The sequence below is a fragment of the Agelaius tricolor genome, unplaced genomic scaffold, assembly GCF_023055355.1.
Source record: "Agelaius tricolor isolate 1412-34295 unplaced genomic scaffold, bAgeTri1.0.p SCAF_21, whole genome shotgun sequence".
In the NCBI taxonomy this organism is placed as follows: Eukaryota; Metazoa; Chordata; class Aves; order Passeriformes; family Icteridae; genus Agelaius; species Agelaius tricolor.
Window position 1 is genome coordinate 14141302 of NW_027269281.1, and position 12330 is coordinate 14153631.

A 12330-nucleotide genomic window follows, 5' to 3' on the forward strand; every position below is an offset into this window, starting at 1 on the left:
GCATTCTCCCTGCCCCCGGGGCAGTGTTATGTCTTTATACTAAAAAATACATATGCAATGTTTACAATTACTTTCCAGTACCTATCACCTATGTTAGACAGTGAGCTTCTACTCTAAACCAATCTAAAAGTGCCAACATCACAGCAGAAGATGGAGGCCAAGAAGAAGAAGAAAGGCAGGACACGCCCAGATCCCTCCATCTTGCCCCCTGAATCCCCATTCAAAAAACCCCAAAATCTACTTTTTCACCTTGTGATAAATTCACTATCATTCTACTTAATTTGTCGTGGCTTGCAGATCTTCATCTAAGTTTGGTAACTTGCCCCACGGGTCATAATCAAAACCACAGGCATTTTGGGCCCTGTGCCAGGGTCTCTGAGACCCCTGGCAGGGGTCTTGGCTGCTCAGAACAGCCAGAGGGATGTCCTGGGTCCTGACATCTCCCTCTTCTGTTTGCACCAAAACCACCTCTTTTTCAACTTTGTTCATGGCCCGCTGCATGCACTGGAAGATGCATGGTAAAATGAGCAGAAGAACTACAAGCCCTATCAAAATATAACAACCTGTCTTTAAAAGTTCCCTCCACAATGGTGAAAGGTTAAAAAATCCAACCACATCATCCGTCCAGGATCTAGTGACCTCCCCAAGCTTGTTAATTCTTTCTTGTAACCTTTTGATGTTTTCATGAATCGATTTTGAATGATCTGACATGGTCATGCAGCACATCCCTTCAAATTCTTCACATCCGTGTCCATGTGCCAGCAGCAGATAGTCAATTGCTGCTCTGTTTTGGAGGGTTGCTCGTCTCACACTGTTGATGTCTGTTAACATATCACTCAGTGTAAGAGAAACAGCCCGAGCATGCTTGCTCAGCCAGCAACCCATATGATCCAATTGAGTCAAGGCCACCCCTGATGCTGTCTGTGGTGAGAAAATTGCAACTGCAATTCTCCGAGCCTTGTCCCATGTGTGCACATTGTCATCACAATTTGGACTGTATTGTTCCACTGATCTTTTCCCCTTATATTTTTGCTCTTTTAAAATTTTCAAATTGGGTGTTAGTAATGAAATTTTCCCAATGCTGCATGGACCACCTTTGACATTTGCAGGGATACCAGGCCAAATTCTGTCCCCACAAATGAAAAACATTCCCTGTAGCAACTGTGGTGAAACCTGGAGTGATGCTTTGGCTGTCACCTTGGTGTATTTGCACCAAGCAGATGCATTTCTATAAAATATATGATTTGGAGTGACATCGATTGTCTTATTTTCTGTTTGTGTCACCTCTGGAAGCTCAAATTTTATGCAAAAATTCATTTTTGTTGACCCTAGAATTTCCAGTTCCTGAGGTTCAAAAGGAGCCACAGGAAGGAACTGTGTCCAAAGACGCCAGTCATTCACAGGATTCAAAATGACCTGTGAAATCTTTAAAGGGGTGTTTTTTGGAATTGGCCACTCATTCACCAGCAAGCCCACCAAGCATGTTGAAAATGGTTTCCCTGGCCTTGAATGTGTCAAGCAGATGCTGTCTAAACCTGCTGCATTGGCCAAAGCTTCCCAAACATTTTGTTTTGGCTGGACCATGGGCAAATCTGCCCCATTGCCTAAGGCAATAGGTGGGAGAATGAGGCACATGAGCAACACTTGATCGAATCTCAAGCTCATGGCTTCACTCCTTGTGAGAAGCTTTGACATGCCGTGACACCCAAGCTCCTGAAAGAAACCCCAAGTCCTTGAACTCTTTATGTGCTGTTCGAGGAGATGTCCACGTTCTTGTCTTCTGCTTCCGTCTGTGTGCTTGCCTCTTTGTTTCCGGGATCCGTCTTCTTGTGTCCAAGTCTGATAGGGCTTCACGTGTCTCGCTAAAACCCACTTCGGACCTCGCCCTGTGGAAATACAAGCGAAACCCTTGCCCCACGTGATTAGTATGAAAGGCCCTTCAATCTGTCCTGTTTCTGGATTTCTGACCAAAACTAAAGGATTCTCCCTTAGTTTTGCCTGAGTACTGTTAGAAAAAATGCCTGATAATTGGTGGACTGGGTTCTGAGAAGGAGCTGTGGAGAAAATTCAGCACATCCAATGCCTTGTTCAACCTCATGTGAGGCGTTGCCTCTGGCTCCCCCCTTTTTTGTTTATCCAAAAGGGATTTCAGGGTATGGTGTGTTCTTTCAATGATTGCTTGACCTGTGGGAGTGTGGGGAATACTGAATATATGTCTGACACCCCACTTTTTCAGAGATTTCTCAAGCATCTTCCCTGTATATGTTGGACCATTCTCTGTTTTTATTTCCTGAGGCACCCCTAATGATGCAATTGCTTGCAAAAAGTGTTGACAGGCACGTTGTGCAGTTTCTCCTGTGTGTAACGATGCGAAAATTGCTCCTGAGAACGTATCAACGGAGACATGGATATTTTTGAGCTTCCCAAAAGATGGATATTTTGTGCCATCATCTTGCCACGGCTGGAGGCTTTGCAATCCTCTCGGATTGACTGCTCCTGTGGATGCAGGTGGCTGCACAAGCTGACAGTCTGGGCAAGCACTAATGATTTCCCACACCTGGCTTTTTGAGATGCGAAAGGATTCCATGGTTTGCAAAGTATGCTTTTTCAGATTGGCCAGTTGTCCACTGTCCTGGTTTAGGGCAAATTTGGAGCAGAATTTCCAAATTAGGGCCCCTCCAGTAAGCAAACCCACACGGCCCCTCCCCCCAACTGGTTCGGGAAGGATTCCTCAGAGAGAAGTTGAAAGAACCTGTTTATTTAATAGGCACAGCACCCCCCAGCACACAAAATGAACAATACCGGATGGCAACACTCTGAAAAGAGATGACAAATTCAGAAAGTCTCTCTTGGGGGTGGTCACTCTGTTCTCAGTACCTCCGGCGCTGGGGCAGCTGCTTCAGGCCACAAGGTGCAGACTCTTGGTGTTTCCAGGTCCCAGTCCGGAGCAGGTTCAAAATGGTCAGAAAAAGGAAAGGAGAAACAGTCCAGGAAGAAATTGGACAGTTTAGCTAAACTAGCTAATGAGCAAAAGCAAGCAGAAGCGAAGCAAGCAAGAGCGAGAGAGAGCAAAGGAAAAAGTAAAAGCAGGAAAAGCAAAAGCTGCAGTCTCTGTGTCCTGCCAGGCTGATAAGAAAACCAAAACAAAACTTTCACTCTTCAGAGCCAGTCTTAAAGGTACAGAACATAATATCCAACATTAACAGAACACATGAATGGGGATACAAGCATCATAACGTCACCCTGGGACATTCCACCCCTTATCCCCATATCATCAACATACTACCACACATCATGCATTTATTCACACATAATTTCCATCTGCTCCCCCAAAATTTACAAGCAATACCCATCATGCCTTCATCACATCCCCACACTGGACCACTGAATCCATGCCCTATACTACAGAGCTGCAGGATTTCACCCCTTTCACCTTACTCACTCAAAGCTCCATCTATCACTTGCTCAGACCTTCGACACTTGCACATCTCCTTCTCCATCTTCCACTTTCCCAGACCTTCAACACCTTCACATTTCCTTCTATCTCATGTCTGTATGGTTTAATGTACAGACAATGGCAGTAACATCCAACGAACAGTGATATTGCATATCATTCTCACCCCACAATCAGATCTCCCTGAGGTACACATCGTGTTGTTCCATGTCTCTGCATTATCCACCATGTGCAACCTGGTCCCTGAGCAAAGACAACCGCATGAATGGGTTTATCTGTACTCGAGGCAGAATTGACCCACACAGTCTTCCCTAACAAACCTCTGACACGTACCACTGGGACTTTATCTCCATCTATTACATTCAGGGACTCAGACAGGGCAGGACCTGCTCGGTTGGTGGAACCTCGGGTGTTAACTAACCAGGTGGCCTTTGCTAAATGGTGCTCCCAATTTTTGAAAGATCCCCCACCCAAAGCTTTCAGCTGGGTTTTTAGTAGTCCATTGTACCTCTCCACTTTGCCTGCAGCTGGTGCATGGTAGGGGATATGGTACACCCACTCAATGCCATGTTCGCTAGCCCAGGTGTTGATAAGGCTGTTCTTGAAATGAGTCCCATTGTCTAACTCAATCCTCTCAGGGGTACCATGCCTCCAAAGGACCTGCTTTTCAAGGCCCAGGATGGTGTTCCGGGCAGTAGCATGAGACACAGGGTAGGTTTCCAACCATCCAGTGGTGGCTTCCACCATGGTCAGCACGTAGCGTTTGCCTTGGCATGTCTGGGGCAGTGTGATGCAGTCAATCTGCCAGGCCTCCCCATACTTGAACTTGGATCACCGCCCACCATACCATAGGGGCTTCACTCTCTTGGCCTGCTTGATGGCAGCACACGTCTCACAGCCATGGATAACCTGTGAAATACTGTCCATGGTTAAATCCACCCCTTGGTCTCGTGCCCACTTATAGGTGGCATCTTTGCCCTGATGACCTAAGGCATCATGGGCCCATTGAGCTAGGAATAACTCTCCCTTGTGTTCCCAATCTAGGTCTATCTTTGACACCCCTATCTTTGCTGCCTGGTCTACCAGCTCATTGTTTTGGTGCTCCTCATTGTCTCTACTCTTGCGGACATGGGCATCTACATGGCGGACTTTCACAGGTAGCCTCCCTACCCTGGTAGCAATATTTTTCCACTCATCAGCAGCCCAAATTGGTTTTCCTCTACACTGCCAGTTAGCCTTCTTCCACCTCTCCAGCCATCCCCACAGAGCATTGGCTACCATCCATGAATCAGTGTAGAGGTAGAGCTTTGGCCATTTCTCTCTTTCTGCATTGTCCAGGGCCAGTTGAACGGCTTTGAGTTCTGCAAGTTTACTTGATCCACCTTCTCCTTCGGTAGCTTGTGCAACCTGTTGTGTGGGGCTCCATACGGCTGCTTTCCACTTCTGGTTCATCCCTAAGATGCGACAGGAACCATCAGTGAAAAGAGCGTAGCGTGTTTCCTCTGGGGGCAGTTGGTTATATGGAGGAGGCTCTTCAGCCCGTGTCACTGGTTCTTGTTCTTCATCTGTGACACCAAAATTCTCACCTTCGGGCCCATTTGTAATTACCTCCAAAATCCCAGGGCGATTCAGTTTACCTATATGGGCGCGCAGAGTGATAAGAGCAAGCCACTTGCTCCATGTGGCACTGGTGGCATGGTGGGTGGAAGGAACCTTGCCTTTGAACATCCACCCCAGCACCGGTAGTCGGGGTGCCAGGAGGAGTTGCGCTTCTGTACCAATCACCTCTGAGGCGGCTTGGACTCCTTCATAGGCACCCAAGATTTCCTTCTCTGTTGGAGTGTAGTTGGCTTCAGACCCTCTGTAGCTTCGACTCCAAAATCCCAGTGGTCGATCCTGAGTCTCCCCAGGCACCTTCTGCCAAAACCTCCAGGACAAACCATGGTTCCCAGCTGCAGTGTAGAACACATTCTTCACATCTGGTCCCATCCTGACTGGGCCAAGGCCTACCGCATAAGCATTCTCCTGCTTGATCTGGGCAAAGGCTTGTTGCTGCTCAGGGCCCCAGTGGAAAGTGTTCTTCTTGCAGGTGACCGTGTAAAGAGGGCTCACGATCTGACTGTACTCAGGAATGTGCATCCTCCAAAAGCCAATGGCACCTAGGAAAGCTTGTGTCTCTTTCTTATTGGTGGGTGGAGACATTGCTGTGATCTTGTTGATGACGTCTGTAGGAATCTGACGCCATCCATCTTGCCACTTCACTCCCAGGAACTGAATCTCACGAGCTGGTCCCTTTACTTTGCTCTTTTTAATGGTGAAACCAGCTTCCAGGAGGATTTGGATGATTCCCTTTCCTTTCTCAAACACTTCCGCAGCTGTGTTCCCCCACACAATGATGTCATCAATATATTGCAGATGTTCTGGAGCCTCACCCCTTTCTAGTGCAGTCTGGATCAGTCCATGGCAGATGGTAGGACTGTGCTTCCATCCCTGGGGCAGTCAGTTCCAGGTATACTGCACGCCCCTCCACGTGAGGGCAATCTGAGGCCTGCATTCTGCTGCCAGAGGAATGGAGAAAAATGCATTGGCAATGTCTATAGTGGCATACCACTTCGCTGCCTTGGACTCAAGCTTGTACTGGAGCTCTAATATGTCTGGCACGGCAGCACTCAGTGGTGGAGTCACTTCATTCAATGCACAGTAGTCCACAGTCAATCTCCATTCTCCTTCAGATTTTCGCACAGGCCAAATGGGGCTGTTGAAGGGTGAGTGGGTCTTGCTGACCACCCCTTGTCTCTCCAGCTCTTGGATCATCTTATGGATGGGGATCACAGCATCTTGAGTGGTTCTATACTGTCGTCGATGCACTGTGGAAGTGGCAATTGGTACCTGTTGCTCTTCTCCCGTCAGGCGTCCTACTGCAGATGGATTCTCAGTCAGCCCAAGCAAGGTGTTCAATTGCTGGATGCCCTCTGTCTCTACAGCAGCTATCCCAAATGCCCACTTGAGTCCTTTTGGGTCTTTGAAATACCCATTGAAGGTAGTCTATGCCCAAAATGCATGGGGCTTCTGGGCCAGTTACAATAGGATGTTTCTTCCACTCATTCCCAGTCAGGCTCACATCAGCTTCCACCAAAGTGAAATCCTGGGATCCCCCTGTCACACCAGCAATAGAAACAGACTCTGTCCCCACATGTCTCGATGGAATTAATGTACATTGAGCACCAGTATCAACCAAAGCTTTATACTGTTGTGGTTCTGATGTGCCAGGCCAACGAATCCACACAGACCAGAAAATACGATTTTCCCTAGCCTCTACCTGGCTAGAGGCAGGGCCCCTCTAAGCCTGGTTATCCTTCTTTCCCTGGGCATATGTCTTGGATGTTCCTTCAAGGGGATCAGACATGGCATCATCAGCATCATACCGGGCAGTTCGGCTACGGGCAACTGGAGCTGCTTTCTTCCTGGTGGCTTCCTTCAATTCACGCACCCATCGTGCCAGAACAGCAGTAGGTTTTCCATCCCACCTCCTCATGTTTTCTCCACAGTCACGCAGGTAGAACCACAGCTCTGTTTGTGGGGTGTACGTTCTCTCCCCATCTGGGAAACGTCTGCCTTGGATACCAGAACCTCTGATCCGTACTGCCGAGATTTGGAGAAGGTCTTCTTTAATCTCCTCTCTGAGCTTCTTATGATTCTCCTCTATCTTATCCTCTAAGTTCTGCAGACGTGTTTCTACCGCTGCAATTCTGGCATGTGTTGGGCCATGCACAGCATCTGCATATGCTCGGATCTTCCTTGCCATATCCAGCACAGTCTCATCCCTCTCATCCCTCTTCATTATGGCTAAGGCAGAAGCATATTCATGTAGCCCAAGTCGCACAAGTTTCCGCCACATCACAGACGTACATGGCACCAAGTCTGGGTTCCTAGTTGTTACATCATCTGAGAAGATAATCTCTGCCACTGCCGTCTCTCTCAGGCGTTGGATCCCTTGCTCTATGGTCTTCCACTGTGTTTGTTGCATATAAAGATCATCTGCACACAGGTATCTTTGGGCTACACTTTCCAAGACCCGTGCCCAGAGGCTCTGAGGGTTATCCCCCCTCATCATTCCTTGATTGATGACAGGATCATGTGACAGGGATCCCAAATGCCTTGCTTCAGTGCCATCCAGAATTGTAGCCTCGCCTGCAGCATCCCAGAGACAGACTAACCAACTAATTATGGATTCATCAGGTCGTCGGGTGTAATCCTTCCGTAAGCCATGAAGGTCCTTCAGGGAAAAAGACTCAATATTTGCATCTGATCTTGCACCTGCTGCTTTGACTCCTGATTTTATGTCAGGAGGCATTGAAGTTCCTTCTGCTGCATCATCATCATCATCATCATCCACTGGTCGATTGGTCTCGTCCGTGCATTTCCCACTTCGAGTACTGGTAGCAACAGCCATTGGTTTAGCTGCTGGCTTCGGCTCACTATCTGTTTTGGCTGCTGGCTTTTAGCCTGTGGTGTTGGCTGCAGCCTGAGTGACTGGGATAGCTGCTGATTTATCTCCCTGCCCCCTTGCCTCTGTCTGCTGTCCTACAGTCTCCAACAGAGTGCGATAAGTATATGCCAGGGCCCAGCTCACTGCAATGACCTTTTTCTCCTTAGGCTCATCCTGGTACTTCTCTTTCAGGTATTTCCCTACCTCAACTGGGTTCTGAATTTGTTCACGGGGAAAGTCCCAGACTATAGAGTCAGAAGATTCTTTCAGGATTTGGCCCATATCTTCCCATTTTCTTTACCACTCGGGATTTTCCATGCCTGGGTCTACTCCTGGGTCAGGAGTCTCATCAACCCCTCTAGAAATCTCAGCCCTCATTCTAGAGAAGCTGCAGACTGTATAGAGGAAGCTTACCAGACTGAATACCAGAAAGATGGTCTCTTTAACATTCAGGGAAAACTGAACATTCTCCAATAGTGATGTAACAGATTCAGAGGAGAAGAAGGAAAGCAAAGGCTGAAAAGCCTCATCCCCTGCTGCTCCTCCTCTAACAAACTGAATGCATAACCATAGCCAGGAACCATTCATACCTGGAGCAGATCCCAGCATGTTTATAAACTTCTTGCAAATCATTGCCATCAAGCCCAGCAGGATAGCTATTCTGGTCACTGTCCTTCTTCTGTAAAAACTATGTATGAGGGAAAATACTAGAACTATTTCAGGATAAGAAAATAAACCTAGGGACCACAGAGGTATTAAGATCTCAAAAAACCCTAGGGACCAGAAACACATGCAAGCCTTCACCCCAACACTCATTATGAATTCAGAAAGCATGGCTATAAACTGCTTTAAACAAACAGAGAGTAATGGCAACCAAAATGTGCTCAAAACAGGGTTTTTTCACTCTCTCTCTCTTGCCCCACCATTGGGTGCCAAGATTTTGTCCTGTTTTAGGGCAAATTTGGAGGAGAATTTCCAAATTAGGGCCCCTCCAGTAAGCAAACCCCCACGGCCCCTCCCCCCAACTGGTTCGGGAAGGATTCCTCAGAGAGAAGTTGAAAGAACCTGTTTATTTAATAGGCACAGCACCCCCCAGCACACAAAATGAACAATACCGGATGGCAACACTCTGAAAAGAGATGACAAATTCAGAAAGTCTCTCTTGGGGGTGGTCACTCTGTTCTCAGTACCTCCGGCGCTGGGGCAGCTGCTTCAGGCCACAAGGTGCAGACTCTTGGTGTTTCCAGGTCCCAGTCCGGAGCAGGTTCAAAATGGTCAGAAAAAGGAAAGGAGAAACAGTCCAGGAAGAAATTGGACAGTTTAGCTAAACTAGCTAATGAGCAAAAGCAAGCAGAAGCGAAGCAAGCAAGAGCGAGAGAGAGCAAAGGAAAAAGTAAAAGCAGGAAAAGCAAAAGCTGCAGTCTCTGTGTCCTGCCAGGCTGATAAGAAAACCAAAACAAAACTTTCACTCGTCAGAGCCAGTCTTAAAGGTACAGAACATAATATCCAACATTAACAGAACACATGAATGGGGATACAAGCATCATAACGTCACCCTAGGACACCCACTTACCATAGCTTCATCATCTGTTATAGGCATTGAGGCTTTATTTAACAGTGAGTATGTTGCTCCCCTGTCTACTAAAAACTCCATTTTCTTAGTTCCTATCTTTCTACTCCATCCCAACTCTTTGCCTTAATTCAAAGTCTTGAGGTATAAAATAGGCTGAGCACACTCAACTTTAATTATTTCTGCTGGGTTTCTTAAATTACTTGAAACTCTCTTTTCTAATAATTCAAACACCCTGTTACTTCTTTGCTTCTCACGACTGGTTTCTACTAAAATCCTTATAGCTCTCTGAGTAGCATTTGTTTCCTTAGAATAATGCAAATGACAAAGTGCTTGTCCTGGTCTCCTCCACCTAAACTCTGGTTTACGAAATCTTAGTCTTTTCCGGTTCTCTTCCCACACAATCTAATTAAAACATTGTTTCCACTGACACTCACTTTGCTGCCTTGCAAAAGGCTGTTTCTGTGACAGCAAAATCTCTGATATGTCCCCAAACACAGACCCCTCCCCCACCCCCCATATCTCAAATTCATGAGAGTCAGGGCTTAAGTTGCTGTGGGAGGGGAATTCCTGGAATTCCTTTTATTCGTTTTACCACAGTTAAACATAAATCACTATACTGTAGTTTTTCGGCAGAAAATGCTACACTTGTTGTAAACAAAATCCTAAAATCTCCACAAACACAACCATACAATCCCAAGAATCAAATTACCACAATGCAGGGGAAGAACCACACAAACTCACTGGGAAAGGGGGTATCTCTCAAAGTGCCCACTTTTCTCAACACAACACAGCACACAACACTTCAGCATCTACCTACATCAGCTTTCTCTGGTCCTCACAAACTCTGGACACAATCAAAATAACAGCACACAGTAAAATTCCAGGGATCAAGTCCAAACTACTGGGGCAGAGGAACCCCCTGAGTTCATCTAGCCATGGTTAAAATGTGCGCAGTCTGCACAAATCACCACCTTTAAACACAACAAATGTCCTCACCCACATTTCTCCACTTGTTCCACTTCTCCGCGGGGCACTATCTGCCCCCACAGCCTGCCCCAGCCTGTGCCCCGGGCCTCACCCAGCCGCTTCAGACACAGGTAGAACTTTCCACCCCCTGCACACCGTGGGTACGCTCACTCGCTCGCTCTTTTATCCACCACACACTCACATGATTACAAACACATGTTCGGACACCACAAGCACACAAATTTCGGGTTCACTCGACTGACCCCCAGAGTCGCTAGAGGCCACTCTATCGAACAATGAACCTGTTCCACAAGTCGTTCCATCAACCGGGGACTTCTGCCACTGACCGTGCTGTCGGTCGATAGCTGCCTGCAGGCACAGGGACGAGGCTGTGCACTCAGATGTCTCTGAGCGACTTATTAGCCTATCTCTCTCTCCCCCAGGGCCCTCCTTTTATATACATACCGTTTATCCACACACCAGCAGGTCCTTGTCTGTCCCCGCAGGAGGCAAGCCGAGACAAAAGGAGCTCGTCTAGGGAAAATCCGGGGCGCGCCTAGGAGTCTGCCCCCCCCTCCACCCCTGGGAGGACAGAGACAGTCTCCTGGCTGGCCATGCCAAAATGATTTGCAGAAAGAAAAACTAACTACAAAACTTTGTAAAAGTTGTAAAGCCAGTATGTTTATTACAGCACTGGACACATGTGGGGATCGTTGTCCCCTTAAAGGACATGCATACCCCCTGAGAACTCTCAATCCTTTTTTATCCCCCTTACTGGTACATATGCATAGAATTTCACAATAGGTTCATACATATTCATTTTACTGGCTTCCTATTACACTTGCAGCCAGTTTTTTTATCAGAAAGTACAGAAAGAACTCCTGGGTCATCTTACCCTGTTTCCCGCAGCCTCAGCTTTGGTTTTCATCTGTTTCAAAGTTCAAGGGGTCCCTCTTATCTCTCTCGCATTTTTCCTTCAGCAGAGGCAGTTTTTTTAAACAGCACATTTCACCTAAATCCAAAACGGATTTCCACCCTGGTAAATTTCCACTCTGTTTCATTTACACAAGTAAACCTGGGAGGGTACCCATGGAGGGGAGCACAGGTAAACCTGGGAGGGCACCCATGGAGGATAGCACTGGTAAACCTGGGAGGGCACCCATGGAGGTGTGAGAGATGTAGTATATGGTAGAGATAATTCATGCTGTTTAGGTATAAAATATTGTAAAATCCAAGCTATGTCTTTTGACCACCCCAGCCGGGAGCAGAGTCTTATTTTTATTCAATTAGTTCCCGGACAACTTAAGATAATATCAAGTTTGTTAACATATGAATGGAACCTTCCTGAGTGATGATCAACGACTTCCCTGGAATGTAGGAGTGATCTGCACCTCCAAGATTGCATCTACTACACTTAGCACCGGGCACCACCCTGTTACATGTGAATGGGACTTCTCCGAAGTGTTCTGACTACATCTAGACACCTGGAACCACTTTTGTCTATCCCTGCACATGTATGGCCCCAGTTCTGCATGTGAAGAGACACAAAGGAACATTCGGTCATCTCTGCCTCAGGCAGAATAAACTGTATATAAGCTCGCTGTGTGAAGCAGTCGGGGTGAACCGAAGGGGAGACTCTGACATTTTGGCGGTCAGATCCAGGTTCACCCAGCACCGATCCGGGGGTTGACGCTGCCTTTGCTGTGGTGGTTTTTTTCCTCGAAATTCTGTTTTGCTGACAATCAAATAAATCATTGCTAAATTTTCTTATAAATTTGGCTCCCAATTTGATCATTGATAACAAGAGACAACTGCTCACTTTGAAAATTTAAAGAGGTTTATTAAACC

The 12330-nt window shown here is 47.0% G+C and overlaps 1 long non-coding RNA gene across 1 annotated transcript; it reads right to left on the reverse strand.

The window, feature by feature from the left end:
• Window positions 1-2738: 2738 nt before the first annotated feature.
• LOC139599011 (uncharacterized) lies at window positions 2739-9429 on the reverse strand. The gene is made up of 3 exons (XR_011682134.1): window positions 9059-9429; window positions 8534-8622; window positions 2739-3697 (listed from the first exon to the last, which is right to left on the reverse strand). It is a non-coding gene; the product is annotated as an uncharacterized lncRNA (long non-coding RNA).
• Between the last annotated feature and the right edge of the window lie 2901 nt (window positions 9430-12330).